A 5,245-nucleotide genomic window follows, 5' to 3' on the forward strand; every position below is an offset into this window, starting at 1 on the left:
GACAGAGATTCCAAACTCTTCCTAAATATTAGTAATTTTCTTAACTGGGGGCTCAAAACAATTGTGTTGTATTCGTGTCTTTTCATTTGAAACCCACAAATCATAGAAGCAGGAAACATGTGGACCTTAGAAGCCATTATAGTGTCCCATTGGCTTAAATTAACCTAATTAGCCCAACACAGTCAACAATCATTAACCTGAACAAGCATTTATCTGAGCCTTATTTTCTTGACCTGAAAAGATGGGGTCAGTGATAACTGTTCTACCAACTCCACAGGTCTATTGTGAAGGTTTTTTTTTGGTGAATTGGACTCAGAATTAGAAAGACTTGGGTTTGAAGATTTGACTTCCTCAGAAACTCACTAGCTGTCTGACCCTTATAAAATCACTTAATTTCTATGAGCCTCAGTTACCTCATCTGTAAAATGAGGAGAATAGCACCTGTAGTATGGGCTCAAATGATATAATTTTTGCAAAGCACCTTGCAAAATATAAAGTGTGAGGAGTAGCAGATAGACAGCTGGCCGGAAAGCCAGGAAAACATGAATTTGGGTCCTGTTTATGTCACTTCTTTGGGTTCATGTCTTTATGCCAGTTATTTAATCTCTCAATACTCCAGGAAACTATCCAAGACCAGAAATTTCAGAGAAGATCCCAACCTGCATTAAAAAATGGAGTTGCTCCATCTGGGAGTGCTCTCTCTCAAGGAAATTACAGGTCAAAATCCTATTTCTATATTTATGTCTATTATTACTATACATATATGTTATATATTATATTTATTAGGTACTATAATATGCATTGGGGATACACTGACAAAAATGAAGTCATTGAAGATGGCAGCTGGAAAGCAGGGACTTGCGTGAGCTGCCCCCAAGGTCCCTCCAAACACCTATAAAAATGGCTCTGAACAAATTCTAGAACTGCAGAACCCATGGAATAGCAGAGGGAAGCAGGGCTGCAAATCAGGACAGCCTGGATGGTTGCTAGGTAAGGTCTATTGCACAGAGCTGGGAGCGGGAGCTGGGAGTGGGAGCTGGTAGCAAAGTGGAGCAGCACCCAGCATGAGCCGTGCCTGGACCAACCAGACCAGGAGCTAGGCGGAACAGGCCCCAGCACCCTGAATCAGTGAGCTGTGGCAGTTACCAGACTTCTCAACTCACAAACACCAAAGACAACTGAGAAGGTTGTGGGAAGAGCTGCTGGAACATAGTGAAAGGAGTTCCAGTTTGGCCACCGCCCCGGGGGCAGAGGAGGTGATGCAGCTCCGAGGCTGCTTACAGAGCTACAGCTGCAGTTGCTTCCGGCCCCAGGCCCACCTGGTGGGAGGAATTAAGTGGTGGATTGGAGCGGGACTGCAGAGCCAACTTAGATCTGATTCCAGTCCAGGTTGGCGGTTCTTGGGGGAGGAGTAGCACTGGTGTGGCAGAGCTTGCTGTGTAGAAATAGCTCTGAAAACAATAGTGCAGCCCCTCAAGCTTGGGACAAAGTACTCTCTACTCTACAAGCAGTCGTACCCCGACAAAAAACTCAAGGGCCAAGTAAGTTGGCTGGGAACATGGCCAGGCAGCGAAAATGGACTCAGATTCATACTCAGACTTTGGAATCTTTCTCTGGTAACAAACAAGACCAAAACATACAGTCAGAAGAAGTCAACAAAATCAAAGAGCCTACATCAAAAGCCTCCAAGAAAAACATGAACCAGTCTCAGGCCATGGAAGAGCTCAAAAAGAATTTGGAAAAGCAAGTTAGAAAGGTAGAGGAAAAATTGGGAAGAGAAATGAGAAGGATGCGAGAAAACCATGAAAAACAAGTCAATGACTGGCTAGAGGAGACCCCCAAAATACTGAAGAAAATAACACGTTAAAAATAGATTAACTCAAATGGCAAAAGAGCTCCGAAAAGCCAATGAGGAGAAGAATGCCTTGAAAGGCAGAATTAGCCAAATGGAAAAGGAGGTCCAAAAGACTACTGAAGAAAATACTAACTTAAAAATTAGATTGGAGCAAGTGGAAGCTAGTGACTTTATGAGAAATCAAGATATTGTAAAACAGAACCAAAGGAATGAAAAAATGAAAGACAATGTGAAATATCTCCTTGGAAAAACCACTGAACTGGAAAATAGATCCAGGAGAGATAATTTAAAAATTATTGGACTACCTGAAAGCCATAATCAAAAAAAGAGCCTAGATATCATCTTTCAAGAAATTATCAAGAAGAACTGCTTTGCCATTCTAGAGCCAGCGGGTAAAATAGAAATTGAAAGAATCCACTGATTGCCTCCTGGAAAAATATCCCAAAAAGAAAACCCCTAGGAATATTGTCGCCAAATTCCAGAGCTCCCAGATCAAGGAGAAAATACTACAAGCAGCCAGAAAGAAACAATTTGAGTACTGTGGAAACATAATCAGGATAGTACAAGATCTAGTGGCTTCTTCATTAAGGGCTCGAAGGGCTTGGAATATGATATTCCGGAGGTCAATGGAGCTAGGACTAAAACCAAGACTAAAACCTACCCAGCAAAACTGAGTATCATGCTCCAAGGCAAAATATGGATTTTCAATAAAATAGAGGACTTTCAAGCTTTCTCAGTGAAAAGACCAGAGCTGAATAGAAAACTTGACTTTCAAACACAAGAATCAAGAGAATCATGAAAAGGTAAACAAGAAAGAGAAATCATAAGGGACTTACTAAAGTTGTTTTGTTTACATTCCTACATGGAAAGATGGTGTGTATAATTCATGAGACCTCAGTATTAGGGTAGCTGAAGGGAATATACATATATAGAGAGACAGAGGGCACAGGGTGAGTTGAATATGAAGGGATGATAAGTTAAAAAAAATAAAATCAAATTAAGGGATGAGAGAGGAATATATTGAGAGAGGGAGAAAGGAAGAGATAGAATGGGGTAAATCATCTCACATAAATGTGGCAAGAAAAAGCAGTTCTGTAGGAAGGGAAGAGGGGGCAGGTGAAGGGGAATGAGTGAATCTTGCTCTCATCAGATTTGACCTGAGGAGGGAATAACATACACACCCAACTGGGTATCTTACCCCACAGGAAAGAAGGAGGAAGGCGATAAAAAGGGGAGATGATAGAAGGGAGGGAAGATAGGGGGAGGAGATAATAAAAAACAAACACTGTCCAAAAGGGACAGAGTCAAGGGAGAAAACTTAATGAAGGGGGATAGGATATGAAGGAGCAAAATATAGTTAGTCTTTCACAACATGAGTATTGTGGAAGGGTTTTACATAATGATATGCATGTAGCCTATGTTGAATTGCTTGCCTTCTTAGGGAGGGTGGGTGGGGAGGGAAGAAGCGAGAGAATTTGGAACTCAAAGTTTTAAAAAGAGATGTTCAAAAAAAAGTTTTTGCATGCACCTCCGAATAAGATATACAGGTGATGGTGCATAGAAAGCTACCTTGCCCTACAAGAAAGTAAGGGAAAAGCGGATGGGGGGGAATGGGGTGACAGAAGGGAGGGCTGACTGGGGAATGGGGCAACCAGAATATATGCCATCTTGGAGTGGGGGGGAGGGTAGAAATGGGGAAAAAACTTGTAATTCAAACTCTTGTGAAAATCAATGCTGAAAACTAAAAATATTAAATAAATAAAATAAATAAATTTAAAAAAGAATAGATTAGGTAAGAAATAATGAGATCCTAAACTAGGGTGGTGGCTATGTGAGTGGGGAGCTGGGAACAGATGTAAGAAATATTGTTGGGGAAGAATAAACAAGATTTTGCAACTGCTTGGATATGTGGTGTGAGGGAGAAGGCAAAATCAAGAAATGATCCACTCATGTCCTCTGTGATGGAATGCCCTCTTCCTCCTACTCCCTCCATCTATCCAAATCTTATCTATTTTTAAAAATTCATCCTCCTTAAAGCTTCTCATGGTGATTCTGCCTTCATTGATTTCTATACTTTCTGAATTTCTGTGCTGGCAGAACAGCAGCTAAGGTAATGTAACAGAGTAACAGAAGAGATTTAACCCTCCCAAGAGCAGCCACAAAGCATCAGAACATTGTATGAATGGATGGTTGGATGAATGAATGAGAAAAGCACTTATTAATTGATTGTTATGTACAAAGCATTGTGCTAAATGCTGGGGATACAAGTAAAAAAGTAAGCCATTTCCTGCTCCCAAGGAGTTTACATTCTAACGGGAGAAATAATACATATAGGAGGTTTCAGTTGTAAGTCAGATGAAAAGATCTCATGGTCCTTGGGGTGAAGTGTCAAAGCAGGTGGTAATACCTCTTCTTTAGTATCATTTCCACTGAAAATCCTATCAGTTTCTGATGGTGAACCATTTTTAACAGCAGCAAGGACTTTGGTGACAAGAACTTTCTTTTCTGGGTCTTCAGTAGCTGTGACTGTACCACCTACTAACACCTTATGCCACAGCAGTTGTAAGAACCAGTTCAAGATGTGTTTGGTTATTGGTCTTGAAATCTGACTTCTTTCCATGTTGGGAAGATATAGAATCACGTGCCTTAGAGAGTAAGTGCCCAGAAATATTATTTGAAATGCCTTTTGCAATGTCTGGTGGCTAGCTCCTCTGACCAATTTGCTGCAAATCTGTGTTCTTCCTCCTGGATCAGTGCTGTGGGGTCTGTTCCAGAGGAGATGGTATGGTTTTTTCATGTCCTGAGACAACAGAACTCCTTTGCTGGTTTATATTCACTTCCCTTCACAATATTTCTATATTCATTCCCTTCTCTCCACTTATACAGCCACTACTCTAGTTCAAGTCCACCACAATACCTTCCTGCCTGAACTATTGTGGTATCCTGCTAGCTGATCTCTCCCCACTCCAATCCATCCTCTACTCAACTACCCTGGTGATTTTTCTAAAGTGTAGATTTGACCATGTCACTGCCCCCTTTTCAATGAGTTCCAGTGGTTCCCTTTTACCTCTAGGATCAAATATAAATTCCTCTTTTTAGCATTAAAAGCTCTTCATTCCTTGTCTCCTTTCTACTTTTCTAGCCATCTTACACTTTACTCTCCTCGATGTAATCCACACCCTAGCTACACTGGCCTATGTTCATTTTCTCAAACATGATAAACTGCTTTGATAATGGCTGTCACCAGTGTCTAGAACACTATGCCTTCTCACATCCACCTATTAGTTTCCCTAGCTTCCTTCAAGAATCAGTTCAAATCCTATACTCTACAGATGGTCTTTCCCAGTCCCTCAAGTCCCTTCTTTCAGATTACTTTCATCTATTCTGAAA

This window comes from Trichosurus vulpecula, chromosome 1 (genome assembly GCF_011100635.1).
Source record: "Trichosurus vulpecula isolate mTriVul1 chromosome 1, mTriVul1.pri, whole genome shotgun sequence".
NCBI classification, from domain to species: Eukaryota; Metazoa; Chordata; class Mammalia; order Diprotodontia; family Phalangeridae; genus Trichosurus; species Trichosurus vulpecula.